This window comes from Ovis canadensis, chromosome 3 (genome assembly GCF_042477335.2).
Source record: "Ovis canadensis isolate MfBH-ARS-UI-01 breed Bighorn chromosome 3, ARS-UI_OviCan_v2, whole genome shotgun sequence".
Taxonomy (NCBI): domain Eukaryota; kingdom Metazoa; phylum Chordata; class Mammalia; order Artiodactyla; family Bovidae; genus Ovis; species Ovis canadensis.
Window position 1 is genome coordinate 167,868,763 of NC_091247.1, and position 19,631 is coordinate 167,888,393.

The following is a 19,631-nucleotide window of genomic DNA, read 5'->3' on the forward strand; positions in this document are numbered from 1 at the left end:
CGAGGGGGCGGGCGACGCGGGCGGCCCGTGGGGAGGGGGCGTGGCGGCCGCGTGGGCGGGTGGGTGGCTGGGCGGAGGCCCCCTGGCCTGGGTTCCCCGCGCTGGCGCTGCCCGGACCCACGGGCGGTGGGTCGACCCGAGCCTCCGGTGAAGGACGGCTCGGAGGCCAGAGACGCCCCGGGTGTGTACCGGGAGCGCAGGCGAAAAGCGAGGGGCTCGGGGCGGGGGCTGGGGGGACCGGGGCCACCTGTGGCCTGTGCGGTGGGACCTAAAAACTTGCGCCCTTGTGCTCCAGGGTGACTAGTCCTATGTGTTTCTTGGATCTCCTTTTTTCTTCGAGCCTTGGAAAAATGGGAGGGAAAGATGTTGGAGTGTTTCAGATCTTGGTGGTGCCCGAGTTTATTAGAGGGACAGAAATTTGATTTGGAACATACAAGGAGATGTTTCTGGAGCTTAAAAGTTGGGCCTACGCTTCTTTTGCAGCTAACTCTTGAGGCTTTGAAAACTCTTCTCGGTTTTGATTATCTCTGAAGCCCCAAATTGCAACATTTGTGACCATTAGCCTAGTAACTCCACAGAGTATTTATTCATTCAAAATGAATTGTTCTTGGATAATGATGAAAAATGACCGAATAACAGTCCCAGAGGTTCATTAAACCAGAGACCGGTGTGGAAAAATTTAAATTCAGCTCTCAGTTGGATGGATGTCCTATGTTATTTTTTCCAAATAGACTTAACTAACATTGGGAAGCTTGAGCCCTGTGTTGTTGGTATGCAACATGGTGACTGGTGGAGGGAGGTGACAGGTTCCACTTAAGAACTTGCACAAATACCTAGCTTTTTTTAAAAAAACTATTTTTGGATAGTCAGATTGACATTTGACTCAGTTGCTTGTGCTCCTCTTTCTTCTTAATGCTTTTTTTCCCCCCTCGTTTTATTTCTCTTATCTCCCCTCCCTGAGGAGTCTGGGGCATCAAGACTAAAATGGCTTAAATAGTGGTAGAAAGTGGTAGTCAATTCAGTTCACTTTTAGTTGTATTTTTCCTTCCCTTTGCGTTTCTCCACAGGGCTGAGAGAACGGAGAACCTTTCTTGAGGGTCTGATGAACTCTCAGCAAAAGTTGTATTACTAATTTTCACTAACAGTTAATAATATTTTACAGTGTTATTTTTCAGTGGTTAAATTCCAGTTAAGTGTCCACTGTATGATTTACACTATAGATTTTCAGTTTTAAAACAAAATTTTAAAAACTTGGGCATGTAAGAATAGGATGCCTGATTTTTTTTTAATCGAAAGGAGTCTGAAGAGATGGCTTCCTTCCTGTATCAGAATAAAACCCAGAGACTTTACAGTCGTCTTTAAAGTCCAAGATCTGTAGCAGCCTTACCTGCTGCCCCCTTCCGCGCAGCAGCAAAGGCACTGGTCTCCTCACTGTTGCTTGAGCACTTAGGCACATCTGCCTCAGCAGCTGTGCTGGTGAGCCTTCCTGGATCACCTTTTTCTTATAAAGCTGCATAACCCTGTATCCTCACCTCCTTTAGGTCTTTACTCAAAAGTCACTCTAACAGTGACATTTCCTAGACGTCTAAATTGCAAAGCCCTTCCTCCACATAGTTACATAACTTTCTATCCCACTTTGCTTTAATTTCCTCCTTACTCATCAACAGATAACATATGTTTAGTCTCACCCTTTAGAAAATAAGCTTCATGAGGTTTAGATAATCTTTATCAGTTGCTGTATCCTCAGCTCTTAGCATAGCCCTTGACCTGCAGCAGGTGCTCAACAAATTTATTGACTAACTAGGTAGAGTAGTTTTATTCTTGAACGCTCTCATTGTCATAAATGAGAGACATGGATTTCCACTAGGCTTTTATAAGCTATTTATTGGAAGAACTTGAGATTTTTTTTTTTCTGTCAGTTCTTGCCACGTTTCTGTTTTGACAGAAGTCTTGTGTTTTCAGGTTTTTGAGTGAAAGCACTTTGAAAGCAGAGAGGATGGAGTGTGGTGTCTTAGAGGAAGATTATCTCAGATCTCATGTGGTCAGAATTTTTACTGTTTCAGGCTCTTCCTGGAGATTGGTTCACATCCTCGAAGAGACAAATATCACCATCCTTACCTCTTTGGCCTCAGAACTAAGTAGGCTGGTTCCACTGAATTTTTCAGTAGACTGAAGATGTTACTATTATAGTCTGGGCTGTATGGGTTAGATTTCCACCCTCCCCCACCCCCCCATTAGTGTGGAGACAGTTGAGCTTGAAAACTTGTAAGAAAACCCTTCTCTAACAATGGTGGAGTGTTTGATTGTGGGGAACATCTGATCCATCTTTCCACAAACCCATTTTTGGGGTCATTTTTAGCAACTAAATTAAGTCTGAGGATAAAGGAGCAGGCCCCCTGAGTTCTGTGGATTTTCTGTCATTTATTTTTTCCTTTCTTATTTCTTGATTGGTGTATTTGTTATCTTCATTGACCTTCTGGCTAAAGTGGCCTGGATGAGATTTCTCTCTGGGGGCAGCCCTGGCTACTGTTTTTCAGCTTAGGAAGGTGAAAGGGGTGAGAGAGTGCTTTTAACACTTTGAATGCTGGTTGCAAAGCTGTTTTTATTTAAATTTTTATCAGGACATTGAAAGCTTCCAATCCTATGAGAGAAAGGTTTGAGTTGGGGGTGAGAGTATGGGAGAATTGGGGACCATGTGTATATTGGATTGGGTCTGATGCTGTTATTATTAATGTAGAGAGGTATATTCTCGTTTTGTGAATACTTTCTGGTAAAATTTTGGCATATTGATAAAAGCTTCTACCACATTTGTTCCTTTTAAAGTCCTTTCACAAAGTTTCTAGGAAGTCTGTCTCAGTACCTAGAGATACTCAAACATCTTACATTCTCACCTCTTAAGAGATAAATACTGTGCTGAGTACTGATGTTTTAGTATAGGTAATGGTTTCTGAATGAGGTATTGCTTGTTCCTGTGCCAGGTCTCTTCATGAACTCGAGGAAAGCTTTTAGGAGAAAGCAAGTTTTGAGGAAGGGATAAAAGTGCTGCGTTTTCATTACATGGCTCCGGGAAGTACAGAGGAGAGAATTTTATGAAATTCTGTGTGTGTGCAGATGGGTGTTGTTTTTATTTTATTTTTCCTTCTGTGTCTACTAGTGAGATGGGATAAAGGACTGTAACTGTCCCTCTGTGAAATGTGCTGCCAACTTACAAGTAGGGAAAATAACTGGACTCATGGCTTGAATACGTGTGCATGAATACAGTTGGTGGGTCTAATTTTAGAGACCGTCTTCATACACAGTGGCTTTAGTATTTTCCTCCTGCTGTATCCTTTCACCCTCTGTAGAAAACATTCCACTTCATTGTCTTTTCTGGTTACCTTTTGTTCTTTCTATGGTTGCCACTTTGGTAAAGTAGCACTTGTTGCATCTCTCTGATGAAGTTATTCTGTCTGTTCCTTCTTAAATTTGAGTTTATTTCTGAAAACATATAGATAGGAAAGATTTCTTAACCTTGATCTGTTTTAATTCCTTTGTGAGTTCCCTTAGATTTCCTTAGCATGTGTGTGTTTTCTCCAACTCTTAAAAAAATAGGTGTTGAAAGTCCTAATTACAGTAATCTGCAGTGCTTCGATCATTTTTACTTGGGCTGTATGAAAGGAAAGATTTGGGGATGTTTTGTAAATCCAGGCACTTTTTGCTTTTCTGCAAGATCTGTTGTGAGTTGTTCAATCCAGTTGTTTGATGCTATACTGGGAAGACCGTTTCTGCTTTCTAGTTTTTGTTTTTTTAATTAATTAATTAGTTAATTTGGCTTCATCGGGTCTTAGATGCATCATGCGGGATTTTTCACTGTGGCGCTCAGACTCCAGTTGCGGTGAGCAGGCTTAGTTGCTCCAGCATCTGGGATCTTCGTGCCCCTGATCAGGGATCGAAACCTATATCCCCTGCATTGCTAGGCGGATTCTTAACCATTGGACCATCACAGAAGTCCTGTCAGCTTTCTAGTTTTGACAATAAGTTTCCTGGAATGTTTTAAAAAAGAACTAATCAAATTGGGAACCCCAGCCTGGAGATGAGAGAGGATAAGGAGAAAAGGTAAAGAAAAAAACAAACACCCTAAGGCTCAGGCAGTCATGTCTCCAGTAGTCAAAACACTTATGGTAATTTTTAAAAGACACTTTATTCTATCCCTCCTTAATTTGTATACCACAAGGGACAAAAAAAATCTTTGCAGTCTCTTTAACTGCTAGGAGATAATTTTTAGACCTTTCTGGGTATTTTCTTGGGGGAACAAAATGGAGCCAGTTGTTCCAGTGTTCTTGTAAGGTCTCTTCCCTGGCTTAGGCCAGCGCACTAAAGGCGTTAGTTTTGTTTTGCAGCTTGTGTTTGTTTTCCATTGAAGACTGAGACTCTTTTGCAGGCGAGTAAAAACTGTAGTTTTATACCCATACGATTACTTTGAGGTCCCAAAATATCTCAGCTTGAGTCCTTATCCTGTAGAGCTAGAAGTGTAAAGATAAATGAGGTAATCAGCAGGGTTTAAAATAATCAGTCCAGCGATTAGGACTCTGTGCTTTCGCTGCTGAGGGGCTGCGTTCAGTCCCTGGTGGAGAAACTAAGATCCCGCAAGCCTCGTGGCGTGGCCAAAAAAATAAAAAAATGAAGCTCTATAAGTTAAAAAAGAAACAGTTCAATTTCTTTTTTCTTTTTTAAATTAATTTTTATTGGAGTATAGTTGATTTACAATGTTGTGTTTGTTTCTGCTATATAGCAGAGCGAATCAGTTGTACATATATCCACCCTTTTAGGATTTTCCCCATATAGCTCATTACAGAGTTATTAATTAATTACAGTTTATTTATTTATTTTTGGCTGTGCTGGATCTTCATTGCTGTGCAGGCTTTTCTCTGGTTGTAGCAAATGGGGGCTACTCTCTAGTTGTGGTGCTCACACTTCTCATTGCGGTGGCTTCTCTTGTTGTTGAGCAGGGGCTCTAGGGGGGTGGGCTTCAGTAGTTGCAGCACATGGCTCAGTAAATTTTTGTTTGTGAGCCTGTGTTCTGGAGGATAGGCTCAGTAATTGTGGCACATGGGCTTAGTTCCTCTGTGGCAGGCATGTGGGATTGTCCTCGATCAGGGATCGAACCCGTGTCTCCTGCATTGACAGGCATATTTTTTATCACTGAGCCACCAGGATGCACTTTAATTAATTTTTATTAAGGTATAGTTGCTTTGCAATGTTGTGCTAGTTTCTGCTGTATAGCAAAGTGAATCAGCTATGTGTGCACGTGTGCCAAGTCACTTCAGTCGTGTCAGACTTTCTGCAACTCTGTGGACTATTATAGCCTGTCAGGTTTCTCTGTCCATGCGATTCTCCAGGTAAGAATGCTGGAGCGGGTTGCCATGTTGTCCTCCAGGGGCTCTTCCCAACCCAGGGATTGAAACTGTGTTTCTTGCATCTCCTGCATTAACGGCAGACTGCTGCTGCTGCTGCTGCTGCTGCTAGTTACCGCTATTTACCATTAGCGCCACCTGGGAAGCCTGAATCAGCTATCAGTTCAGTTCAGTCGCTCAGTCGTGTCCGACTCTTTGCAACCCCATGAATTCAGACTCAAATTGAAGAAAGTAGGGAAAACCGCTAGACCATTCAGGTATGACCTAAATCAAATCCCTTATGATTATACAGTGGAAGTGAGAAATAGATTTAAAGGGCCTAGATCTGATAGATAGAGTGCCTGATGAACTATGGAATCAGCTATACATACACATATATCTCCTCTTTTTTAGATTTCCTTCCCATTTAGGTCACCACAGAGCATTGAGTAGAGTTCCCTGTGCTATCTAGTAGTTTCTCATTAGTTGTCTATTTTATACATAGTATCAATAGTGTGTATATGCGGATCCCCATCTCCCAGTTCATCCCACCCCTGAAATACTCTGAAACCCAGATTTCAGAGTATTGATTCCCTGTTCTGTACAGTAGGTTCTTACTGTTGTGTTGTTGTGTAGTTGCTAAGTCATGTCCAACTCTTTGGTGACCCATGGACTGTAGCCTGTCAGGCTCTTTTGTCCTTGGAATTTCCCAGGCAAGAATACTGGAGTAGGTTGATATTTCCTTCTCCAGGGCATCTTTACCACCCAAGGATCTAACCTGTATCTCCTGCATTAGCAGGTGGATTCTTTTACTAATGAGCCACCTGGGAGGCCCAGATTCTTATTAGTTATCTATTTTATATATAGTAATGTGAATATGTCAATCCCAGTTTCCCAGTTATTCCTCACCCCTACCCCTTTGGTAACTATAAGTTTGTTTTCTATTTTCATGACTTTATTTCTGTTTTGTAGATAAGTTCATTTGTACCATTTAAAAAAAATTCTACATATAAGCAATATCATATAATATTTGTCTTTCTCTGTCTGACTTAGTTCATTCAGTATGATGATCTCTAGGTCCATCCTTGTTGCTGCAAATGCTATTTCGTTCCTTTTTGAGGCTGAATAATATTCTACTATATAATGGATCTTCCTGGTGCCTACAACGCGGGAGACCTGGGTTCAATCCCTGGGTCGAGAAGATCTCCTAGAGAAGCAAATGACAACCCACTCCAGTATTCTTGCCTGGAAAATCCCATGGACGGAGGAACCTGGTTGGGCTACACATATATACACACATATATATGTATCACGTCTTCTTTGTTCCTCTGTTTATGGACATTTAGGTTGCTTCCATGTCCTGGCTATTGTAAATAGTGCTGCTCTGAACATTGGGATGCAGGTATCTTTTTGAATTACGGTGTTCTCCTGGTTTATACCTAGGAGTGGGACTGCTGGATCATGTGGTAGTTCTTTTTTTACTTTTTTAAGGAACCTCCATACTGTTCCCTGGGGCTTCCCTGGAGAAGAATCCGCTTCTGGGGCTCAGTGGTAAAGAATTGGCCTGCCAGTGCAGGAGATGCACGTTTGATCCCTGGGTTGGGAAGATCCCCTGGAGAAGGAAATGGCAACTGACTCCAGTATTCTTGCCTGGGAAACCCCATGGACAGAGGAACCTGGCACACTACAGTCCATGGAGTTGCAGAGTTGGACATGACTTAGTGACTAAACAACAAACAAATAATACTGTTCTCCATAGTGGCTGTGCCAATTTACATTCCCTCAAACAGTGTGGGAGCATTTTCTTTTCTCTATACCCTCTCTAGCGTTTATTATTTGTAGATTTTTTGATGATGGCCTTTTGACCAGTATGAGGTGATACTTCATTGTAGTTTTGATTGCCTTTCTGTAGTAAGGCAAATGTTGAGGATATTTTCATGTGCCTACTGGCCCTCTGTATGTCTTATTTGGAGAAATATCTATTTAGATCTTCCACCCATTTTTTGATTGGGTTTTTTTTTTAATTGGGCTTCATGAGCTGCTTGTATATATTTGGAGCTTAATCCCTTGTCTGTTGCTTCATTTGCAAATACTTTCATTCTGAGGGTTGCCATTTTGTTTATGATTTCCTTTGCTGTGCAAAAACTTTAATAAAATAACTTAGTTTATTTCTAATTGGTATTTGTTGATTGTGCATCTGTGAGGCAGTGGGAAAAGAAAGAGAAAAAAGTGACTTGAAGACCAGTCAAGTTCTCACTTGATCTTTCGGAGGTAATGTTTTTTGATAGTATTTATTTATCTGTTTTTGGCTGTGCTGGGTCTTCATTGCTGTGTGGGCTTTTGTCTAGCTACAGCCAGTGGGGTCTGCTCTTTGTTGTGGTTCACAGGCTTCTCATTTCCATGACTTCTCAGTCTCTAGGGTGTGCGGACTTCAGTAGTTGTGGTTCCTGGGCTTAGTTGCTCTGCAGCATCCCTTCCCGTACCAGGGATCAAACCGTGTCTCTCCTTGGCAGGTGGATTCTAACACTGAACCACCAGGGAAGCCCTGGAGGTAATTTCTTTAAGTTAATTTTTATTGGAATATATTTGCTTTGCAATGTGTTTCTGCTCTACAGCGAAGTTAATCAGTTATGCAAACACATGTATATTTATATGTAAATCCCACCCTTTTTAGATTTCCTTCCTGTTTAGGTCACCACAGAGCTCTGAATAGAGTTCCCTGTGCTATACAATAGGTTCTCATTAGTTTTCTGTTTTATATGTAGTAGTATATATATGTCAATCCCAATCTCCCAATTCATCCCATCCACCCCCTTCCCCTTTGATATCCATAAGTTTTTTCTCTACGTCTGTATTTCTGCTTTGCAAATGAGTTCATCTGTACCATTTTTCTAGATTCCATATAAAAGCATTAATATATGGTATTTGTTTTTCTGTTTGACTTAACTCCATTCAGCATGATGATCTCTTAATTCTGTTCATGTTGCTGCAAATGCACTATTTCATTCCTTTTCATGACTGAATAATATTCCACTGTATATATGTTTCACATCTTCTTTATCCATTCCTTTGTTGATGGACATTTAGGCTACTTCCAGGTCCTGGCTATTATAAGTAGTGCTGCAGTGAATGTTGGGATGTATGTATCTTTTTGTGTGTGGGGGGGGAAATATAATTGCTTTACAATGTTATGTCAGTTTCTGCAGTACAACAAAATGAATTAGCTATTTGTATACATACATCACCTCCCTCTTGAACCTCTTTCTCTCCCATCCCACCCCTTCCTTCCACCAATGTAGGTCATCACAGAGGACCAAGCTGGTCTCCCTTGTTATACTGCAACTTCCCACTAGTTATTTTATACACATTAATGTGTGTGTATACATTATACATTATGTAGATTATTACATATACATACGTACATTATATACATTACGTACAATGTATATATGTCAGTCCTGCATTGCTGTTTGTCTTAACCCTCAGCTTCTTCCCCATGTGTCCACGGTCTGTTCTCTATGTCTGTGTCTTTAATCCTGCCTTGCAAACAAACTCATCTGTACCATCTTTCTAGATTCCATACATATGGATTAATATATGATACTTGTTTTTTTCTTTCTGACTTACTTTACTCTATATGACAGACTCTTGGTCCACCCACATCACTGCAGATGACCTAGTTTTATTACTTTTTTATGGCTAATAGTTCAGTGTATATATGTACCACATCTTCATCCATACATCTGTCAATGGATATTGAGGTTGCTTCCATGTTCTGGCTATTGTAAAGAGTGCTGCAATGAACATTGGGGTACATGTGTCTTTTTGAATTATGGTTATTATGGTTTTCTCAGGGTATATGCATAGTAGTGGGATTGCTGGTTCACATGTTATTTCCGTCTTTTGTGGTTTTTAAAAATATTTATTTATTGTTGTGCTAGGTCTTCAGTGCTGTGTGCGGACTTTCTCTAGTTGGGGAGAATGGGAACTACTCTCTAGTTGCGACGCATGGGCTTCTCATTGCGGCGGCTTCTCTTGTTGTGGAGCACAGGCTCTAGGCATGCGGGCTTCAGTAGCTGGACCACACAGGCTCAGTAGCTATGGCGCACTACTCTGCCGAGGCACGTGGGAACTTCTTGGACCAGTGCTCAAACCTGTGTCCCCTGCACTGGCAGGCAGATTCTTAACCTGGACCATCAGGAAAGTCCCTCTTTTTAGCCTTTTAAGGAACCTCCATACTGTTCTCTGTTGTGGCTGTACCAATTTACGTTTCCACCAACAGTTTAGGAGGGTTTTCTTTTCTCCACACCATTTCCAGCATTTATTGTTTGTAGATTTCTTTCTTTCTTTCTTTAAAAATTTTCCTTGTGTGTGTGTGTGTTTTATTATTTTTAGATTTTTTTGATGATGGCCATTTTGGAGGTAATTTTGTTCCCACTGCTAGTCTTCTATATAATTCTCGTCTAGTGTACAGCATAGAGGTAAACTTTTAATTATTAACTTGTTTCCTTTGCCACTTGATTCATTATCTACCTTATGTGATGTTTTTTTGTGTGTTTCATGTTGATAACATTTGTGCTGCAGTGTTTATTATTAATAATGATCAAAACCATATTTCATAGTTGCAAAGAATTTTCTTTTTCCTAAAAGCTCATCAAACCTTAAAGTGGTCAACATTCATATTAAAAGGTAGATTTTCCAAGGATGCAGTTCATATTTTTGTGGGGGCAGTTTTTTTTTGTTGCATGTGCCAGTTGCAAGGACTTTTGTCAGTTTTTGACACATGGGCAACACTATGGGCGTTCTTTGTGCCTTGGAGAAGAGTGGTTCAGACTTCTGTAAGCTTTGTAACAGAACAAGGAGGAAAGTAATCAAGGCAGTGACAGCTCACACTTAATAAGTGATATATTTGAAATATAGTTTTCTTCCTATGCTCAGCAAATTATGTTGTCTCCTTTGTGATTCTGTGGGAAAAGGGAGAAAGATCTAGGACAGTGACCAGCTGATAACTTGCAGGAAGCAATGTGCTATGACTGTGTAGAAGGCGAGTGGCCACTTAGTGTTTCTAAACCATTGGTGGGGCTGCTCCCAGCAGCCGTCAACATCAGTGGGAAGAATATGGTGGGCCTTGTTAATTTAATGGATTTCTTTTCATCTTTATTTCAAGTTTTCTGGAGCATTTGTCACTTTTGACCCTTCTCTTTCTTAAAATGTTTTAGTGATACTACTTTCTTTTCCACTTGCATTCCTGGCCCTTTGTCCCCTGCTTATCCCTTAAATATGTATTTTCCTTAAGGTTACTATTGTATTCTCTCTCTTTACCTCTGATTCTTAAACCTAATGCCATAAGCATCTCTTGGAGAATTTAGGAATGTGACTTACAAAAGCCTTCATGATCTCACCACTGCCAGCTGCTGTGACTTAACTTGTGCCTCATTTCCCTGTTCTTACTATTCCTTCATTACAGTTCTGTTTTATTTGCTCCATAGCACTTACCACTATCTTAGTTATCTCGTTTGTTTTCTTGTCTATAGTCTGGCCATAGCCGAAACCTCAAACCTGTAAGTACAGGGGTCTTGTTTATTTTGTAACTGCTGTATTCCTTGTGCCTAGAATGGTCTTTCAGGACACATTTATGGAACGAATGAATGAGTGAATGGGTGAAACATGGGTTCCTGGGCTTATGCCCAGGGATTTTGACTTAGTAGGCTTGGGATGGAGCCCAGGAATTTGTGTATTAGCAAACATTCCAGGTATTTGTGATGTCTCTGGTCAGTTGTCTTGGATAACATTTAGAAGAATATTGTCCTACATAGTTTGTCACATATCCACCCGGATAGCTTCACGTGGCATCTGTTATAAGCTGGCAATTTGTAATTCTCTGTGTCCAATTTGATATTTTACCCGAGGTGCTGCTGCTGCTGCTGGCTAAGTCGCTTCAGTCGTGTCCGACTCTGTGACCCCACAGACAGCAGCCCACCAGGCTCCCCAGTCCCTGGGATTCTCCAGGCAAGAACACTGGAGTGGGTTGCCATTTCCTTCTCCAATGCATGAAAGTGAAAAGTGAAAGTGAAGTCACTCAGTCATGCCCGACTCTATGCGACCCCATGGACAGCAGACCACCAGGCTCCTCCGTCCACAGGATTCTCCAGGCAAGAGTACTGGAGTGGGGTGCCGTTGCCTTCTCCATTTACCTGAGCACTAGGTTCATTTATTCAGTGATCTCTTGAACATCTCCATATGACTGCCACACAGCATCTCAGACTCAGTATGACCAAAGCATAAATGAATTCTTTTTTCTTTGAATTATACTGCCTAGTTGTGTAAGCTAGAAACCTGGATATCATACTTTAGTCATTCTTACTGTTTGATATTAAGTAATCATGCAGTTAGGTAGCCTCTTATCTGCTCAATTTCTGATGAATCTTTTTAATTTCTCTCCATCAGCATTGCTACCATCATCTCTTATTAGGATAAGTGTAATGGCCTTTAACTGGCTTCCTTGCCCTAGTCTTATTCCTTCTAATATTTCATTTAGTTTTACCCTTCTGCCAAAGAAAACTGAAGTCTGTTGTTTTCTCCAGCTTGATTTTAAATGTCATCTTGCTCCCAGTACAAAGGCTCAGCCAAACACACACACACAGGGATTTCCCTGGTGGTCTAGTGGTTAAGGCTCTGTGCTTCTGATGCAGGGAGCATGGATTTGACCCCTGGTTGGGGAACTAAGATCACATGCTGAATGGCCAATAAATAAAATAAAGCATCTATATATGTATAATTCATTCATCTGTGCCAGGTCTTAGTTGTGGCATGTAGAATCTAGTTCCCTGATAAGGGATTGAACCTGAGCCCCCTGCATTGGGATCGTGGAGTCTTACACAGACACACACACACACACACCCCTAGCTTGTTTTATCTTACCTACCTTATATTTTGCTCTTTTTCACTTTGCTTTCAGGGTTAGGCTTCAGCTACAGATGAATTCCTTGTTCATTTACCTTCCCTGTTCTCACACCTTGCCACCCTTGGGTACACCATTGTTTCAACAGGGCACCTCTGCACCCCAAAACAACAGATGCCCTCCTTCGCTTAGGTGTAATGTTCTGGAACCCTTCGGGGCATCCCAGACTTCTCATTTTGTCTGCCTTTTTTGAACCAATTTTCACAAATCTGGATTCCTCCTTGTCTTTACCATATTTCCCTCTGTACATTCCATTCTGAGTTTCCTGCTCACACTGAAGTTAAATTTTCTAGAATCGTCATCTCTCCAGTGCCAAAAGAGCTCTCTAGAGCATGTGGTTTTTGTCTTATTCCTCTACTAGGTGTAAAGGAAAAGAGAAGAAAAGAAAAATAATTAGATAATTTGAGATATATGTTCTAGAGGTCTGTTGTCTAGATTGTGATTTGGCCAGTTTGCTGTTTTTTTGGCTGTGCCACTTGGGATCTTAGTTCTCCAACCAGAGGTGGGATTGAACCTGTGCCCTTGCAATGGAAGCACATAGTGCAGTGGTGGCATTAGCACTTTGCGGTGCATCTCACTGATTTGCTGAGCATATTTTTCAGATGTAATGGTTTCCACTGGATTCAGAGAGCAGTTGTGAATCAGACTGGCAGCAGACCCCCAAACAGTGACCAAGACCTTTTTTTGGTGCAAGTTTGGCTTTGGGAAGCGCTTTGCAGCTTCTCGGTCCTCCCACTGAGCTGGTCATCACTGATCGTTGTATACAATCCACTTTTTGTTGCCTGTCACAATTTGATCGAGACATGGTTCATCATTGTTGCATAGAATACGAGAAGATGACGCTTGAAAAGGATGCTTTTTTGATTTTCAGTCAGCTTTTGAGGCACTCATTTATCAAGCTTTTTTACCTGTCCAGTTTGCTTCAAATGCTGAACAAATGGTCGACATTGAGTTCTTTGGTAGCTTCTCGTGTAGGTATAAGAGGATTAGCTTTGATGATTGCTCTCAGTTGGTCATTGTCAACTTCCAGGGGCCGGCACAGTGCTCCTCATCTTCAAAGCTCTCTGCTCCTTTGCAGAACTTGAACCGCCACCTCACTATGTGTTCATTAGTAGTTCCTGAGCCAAATGCGTTGTTGATGTTGCAAGTTGTCTCTGCTACTTTCCGACCCATTTTGAACTGGAATAAGAAAATCACTCGAATTTGCTTTTTGTCTAACATATCCTTAGTCTAAAGTAAGTATAAAATAAATGGCAAATAATAAGTCATTAGCAAAAAACATAAAGCAAGAAATGCATAACATAACCACATTTATTTAAGAATGTATTCCAATATCAAACGGCAAAGTTCAGCGGTACAAAACCACAACTGCTACTGTACCAACCTAATATTTAAGCATTAGATGAGTTACTATTGTTAAAACACTCCCCTACTCCATATTAGACAAGAGTTTCCTTCATTGCATGTAGACAAAGCAGGCTATAGGCAGGATAAACACATACTAGTCTAATATATTGGAGAAGGCAATGGCACCTCACTCCAGTACTCCTGCCTGGAAAATCCCATCGACGGAGGAGCCTGGTGGGCTGCAGTCCATGGGGTCACTAAGAGTCGGGCACGACTGAGCAACTTCACTTTCACTTTTCACTTTCATGCATTGGAGAAGGAAATGGCAACCCACTCCAGTGTTCTTGCCTGGAGAATCCCAGGGACAGAGGAGCCAGGTGGGCTGCCGTCTGTGGGGTTGCACAGAGTCGGACACAACTGAAGTGACTTAGCAGCAGAAGTAGCAGCAGCAGTCTAATATATCACTGTGTCCTGTGAAACCTAGTCAGCTTTAGTGGATTTTTACTAACAAATGAACCCTCTTTCAGATTCATAACACACACACACGGTTTATTCAGATAAACTTGTCTGCTCATACATTGCTGCTGCTGCTGCTACGTCGCTTCAGTCCTGTCCGACTCTGTGCGACCCCATAGATGTCACTGGGATTCTCCAGGCAAGAACCCCGGAGTGGGCTGCCATTTCCTTCTCCAGTGCATAAAAGTGAAAGTGAAGTCACTCAGTTATGTCCGACTCCTAGCGACCCCATGGACTGCAGCCCACCAGGCTCCTCCGCCCATGGGATTGTCCAGGCAAGAGTACTGGAGTGGGTTGCCATTGCCCTCTCCGGCTCATATATTGACCAGTGAGTAAAATAAGACATCTCTTCATAATGTCTTTTTACATTATAATTAGCTTTCTCTCCCAACATCGATTGTAAACTTTTCAAGCATACTGAAGAGTTGAAAGAATTTTACAGTTAATGTCCCTAATTCGCCTCTAAGAGCCAGCAATTAGTATTGTGCTCCATTTGCTATAGCACATATCCTAGCAGTATTTTTAACTGTAAAAAAACCAGGAAGGCAAAGAGGGTGTGCCCTTAGAGTATTTTCCCTATATGGTAATGCAAAAATATTTTTTCTTTCTTCTTAACTAAGTGAATGTGATGGCTGAAAAATTAAGTGTAATTGTTAAGATAGGATGACTGAAGGGAGTCAAACCTGTTTAGTTTCTGTGTAGGGTTTGTGAGGGAGTAAAATCAGAGCCAGTGCTTGAGACTTGAATTTTTAACCTTATTTGAGGTTCTTCGAGGCTTTTCTGTGTTTACCCTTGTGAACTCTGCTGAATCAGTGTCTTTATATGTAAAATGGAGTTGATGGTCTGTTGCCTTTTAGGATACAGGAAAATTGACTTTTGGAGGTATCTTAAGGTTAAGTATGATAATACTTCTTGATACATCTACTGATTTAAAATGTAAACACTTGAGATTGAAGGTGCCCTCAATGAATTCTTAGGCCAGCTTCAATATTGTACTTCACCTATAGTTAGTAGGTGATACAGAAGAGAGACAAAGAGGTATCTACAGATATCAGTGAGCATACTTTCCATGTACCTGGGATGTATTTACATCTCTTGGTGGCCACAATTAGCAAGCATAGCCTACCTCACAGAAGGGTGAAAGTGAAAGTTGCTCACTCGTGTCCGACTCTGCGACCCCATGGACTGCACAGTCCATGGGATTCTCCAGGCCAGAATACTGGAGTGGGTAGCCTTTCCCTTCTCCAGGGGATCTTCCCACCCCAGGGATTGAACCCATGTCTCCCCCATTGCAGGCAGATTCTTTACCAGCTGAGCCACAAGGGAAGCCCGAGAATACTGGAATGGGTAGCCTATCCCTTCTCCAGGAGATCTTCCTGACCTAGGAATCGAACCAGGATCTTCTGCATTGCAGGCAAGATTCTTTGCTAATTGAGCTATCAGGGAAGCCTTCATAGAAGGATAGTTTATATTAAATATGATCAAATTACTAGTCTCTAAATGACGTTCTCTAGTGCTACTGAATAACAGAACAGCATTGAAGTTAATATTTGCAAAGATAAAATGGTGCTTTATTTCCATGCTTTGTTTTTTTTCTTTTTCTTCCTTTTTCTCTTTGGAATTAACAGTGTTTTCATAACTGTTTTTCTGCCTATTGTAGACTGACTGGATTCAGCTATAGAACCTATTCAGATCCATAATGTGTTCTGAAAGAACAGACTCAGCTGTTCTTCTGTTCTTTCTGTTCTATCTTGTCCTTTATTGTAGACTTGTGCTTTATTCATTTCCCAAAGTAGGGTACACGGATTTAGCCACACACATACATGTGCACACACAGTGCCACCTGAGGCCCTCTGTAAAGATTACAGATTTTCTTTTTCTAAGTCTATTTCTTTTTAAAAAATCGTTTTTGGCGGTGCTGGGCCTTTGTTTCTGCACAGGGGCTTTCTCTGGTTGTAGTGTGTGGGCTTCTCACTGCAGTGGCTTCTCTTACTGTGGAGCACAGGCTCTGGTCACCTGGACTTCAGTGGTTGCAGCATGTGGGTTCAGTAGTTACGGCTCATGGGCTCTAGAGCTTAGGCTCAGTCGTCGTGGCTCATGGCGTTAGTTGCTCTGTGGCATGTGGAATCTTACCAGACAGGGATCGAACTGATGTCCCTTGTATTGCAAGGCAGAGTCTTAACCACTGGACCACCAGGGAAGCCTGGTTATAGATTTTCAATTAAGAATTACCAGCATTCACTTGCTACTGTTTCATCTTACAAACCCAGCTTTTCCTTTGGTATACCAAGAGCCTAGTACATTTCTAAGCTACAGTATTAGCTTAGAAATCAGAGGAACTCAGTTTACTATTGGTCTTTGTTAGAATAAACATCACCCATATGTTTTCTGTCCAGGTTAATTCTTTCTTAGAAGGTATTCTCTTAGTTTCTGGTTCTTCTCTATTTTTACAATAGAAAGAGTGATCTTCAAGTCAGGTTTACAGAACTGCTTCCAAAGTAATGCATCAAGAAAATTTATGAAAAGAACAACTCATTCATTTACTCAGCTGTTTAACAGGTACCTGTGATAGATTATATACTAATGATAAGATAGATGCGACATCATCCTTATTGTCAAGGATTGTCATCATTCCCTATTGTCCCTATTTCATGTTTTATTTTTATAGATTAAAAAAAAGTAAATAAACTACAAGGTCATGAGTGTTACAGTTCAGTTCAGTTGCTCAGTTGTGTGTGTCTCTTTGCAACCCTATGGACTGCAGCACGCCAGGTCTCCTTGTCCATCACCAGCTCGCAGAGTTTACCCAAACTCATGTCCATCAAGTTGGTGATGCCGTCCATCCATCTCATCCTGTCGTCCCCTTCTCCTCCTGCCCTCAATCTTTCCCAGCATCAGGGTCTTTTCAAATGAGTCATTTCTTCGGATCAGGTGGCCAAAGTATTGGAGTTTCAGCTTCAACATCCAATGTTTAATATCCACATGCCACAGAGCAACATCCAGTGTTCATTCCAGTGAACACTCAGGACTCATTTCCTTTAGGATGGACTGGTTGGATCTCTTTGCAGTTCAAGGGACTCTCAGGAGTCTTCTCCAACACCACTGTTCAAAAGCATCAATTCTTTGGTGCTCAGCTTTCTTTATAGTCCAACTCTCACATGCATACATGACAACTGGAAAAACCATAGCTTTGACTCGATGGACCTTTGTTGGCAAAGTAATATCTCTGCTTTTTAATATGCTGTCTAGGTTGGTCAAACTTTTCTCCCATGGAGCAACCGTCTTAATTTCATGGCTGCAGTCACTATCTGCAGTGATTTTGGAGCCCAAGAAAATAAAGTTTGCCACTGTTTCCACTGTTTCCCCATCTGTTTGCCATGAAGTGATGGGACCAGATGCCATGATCTTAGTTTTCTGAATGTTGAGCTTTAAGCCAAGTTTTTCACTCCCCTCTTTCACTTTCATCAAGAGGCTCTTTAGTTCTTCTTCACTTTCTGCCATAAGGGTGGTGTCATCTGCATATCTGAGCTTATTGATATTTCTCCCGGCAATCTTGATTCCAGCTTGTGCTTCTTCCAGCCCAGCGTTTCTCATGATGTACTCTGCATAGAAGTTAAATAAGCAGGGTGACAACATACAGCCTTGACGTACTCCTTTCCTGATTTGGAACCAGTCTGTTATCCATGTCCAGTTCTAACTGTTGCTTCCTGACCTGCATACAGATTTCTCAAGAGGCAGGTCAGGTGGTCTGGTATTCCTATCTCTTGAAGAATTTTCCACAGTTTGTTGTGATCCACACAGTCAAAGACTTTGACGGAGTCAATAAAGCAGAAATAATTGTTTTTCTGGAATTCTCTTGCTTTTTCGATGATCCAGTAGATATTGGTGATTTAATCTCTGGTTCCTCTGCCTTTTCTAAAACCAGCTTGAACATCTGGAAGTTCACCGTTCATGTATTGTTGACACCTGGCTTGGAGAATTTTGAGCATTACTTTACTAGTGTGTGAGATGAGTGTAATTGTGCGGTAGTTTGAGCATTGCCTTTCTGGTTCCATCACTTCATGGCAAATAGATGGGAAAACTGGAAACAGTGGCAGACTTTATTTTCTTGGGCTCCAAAATCACTGCAGATAGTGACTGTAGCCGTGAAATTAAGACGGTTGCTCCTTGGAAGAAAAGTTTGACTAACTTAGACAGCATATTAAAAAGCAGAGACATTACTTTGCCAACAAAGGTCCGTCTAATCAAAGCTATGGATTTTCCAGTTGTCTTTGGTATTGCCTTTCTTTGGGATTGGAATGGAAACTGACCTTTTCCAGTCCGGTGGCTGCTGCTGAGTTTTCCAAATTTGCTGGCATATTGAGTGCAGCACTTTAACAGCATCATCTTTTAGGATTTGAAATAGCTCAACTGGAATTCCATCACCCCCACTAGCTTTGTTTGTAGTAATGCTTCCTAAGGCCCACTTGACTTCATATTCCAGGATGTCTAGCTCTAGGTGAGTGATCACACCATCATGATTATCTGGGTCATGAAGATTTTTTTTGTACAGTTTTTCTGTGTATTCTTGCCACCTCTTCTTAATATCTTCTGCTTCTGTTAGGTCCCTACCATTTCTGTCCTTTATTGTGCACACCTTTGCATGAAATGTTTCCTTGGTATCTCTAATTTTCTTGAAGAGATCTCTAGTCTTTTCCATTCTGTTATTTTCCTCTATTTCTTTGCACTGATCACTCAGGAAGGCTTTCTTACCTCTCCTTGCTCTTCTTTGGAACTCTCCATTCAAATCGGTATATCTTTCTTTTTCTCCTTTGCTTTTCGCTTCTCTTCTTTTTCACAGCTATTTGTAAGGCCTCCTCAGACAGCTGTTACAAGGTGGTAATAAAATGTAATATGACAGCAAGGAGAAAGAATGCTTAATTCTAAATGACAGGTTCAGAATCAACTTTTCAGAGAAGGTAAAATTTGAATTAGTCTCAGTGGACTCATTAATTCAACCAGCGTATAAATAGCTACCGGATTAGGTGCTGCTGCTGCAGCTAAGTCACTTCAGTTGTGTCTGACTCTGTGCGACCCCATAGACGGCAGCCCACCAGGCTCCCCCGTCCCTGGGATTCTCCAGGCAAGAACACTGGAGTGGATTGCCATTTCCTTCTCCAATGCATGAAAGTGAAAGGTGAAAGTGAAGTTGCTCAGTCGTGTCTGACTCTTCCCGACCCCATGGACTGCAGCCTGCCAGGCTCCTCCATCCATGGGATTTTCCAGGCAAGAGTACTGGAGTGGGGTGCCATCGTCTTCTCCGGGATTAGGTGCTAGAGGTGTTAAAAAACAAGACGTAGTCCTTACCTTCAAACAGCATAGACTGAGAAGTCAGTATACTGCAGCCTGATGAACTCTGAGCTAGAGGAATGCATAAAGTGCTCTGGAAGCACAGT

The 19,631-nt window shown here is 41.5% G+C and overlaps 1 protein-coding gene across 45 annotated transcripts in view; it reads left to right on the forward strand.

Moving 5' to 3' along the window:
- The window catches only part of R3HDM2 (R3H domain containing 2), a 162,579-nt gene that overhangs the window by 379 nt on the left and 142,569 nt on the right, over positions 1 to 19,631 (forward strand). The window lies entirely within an intron of this gene.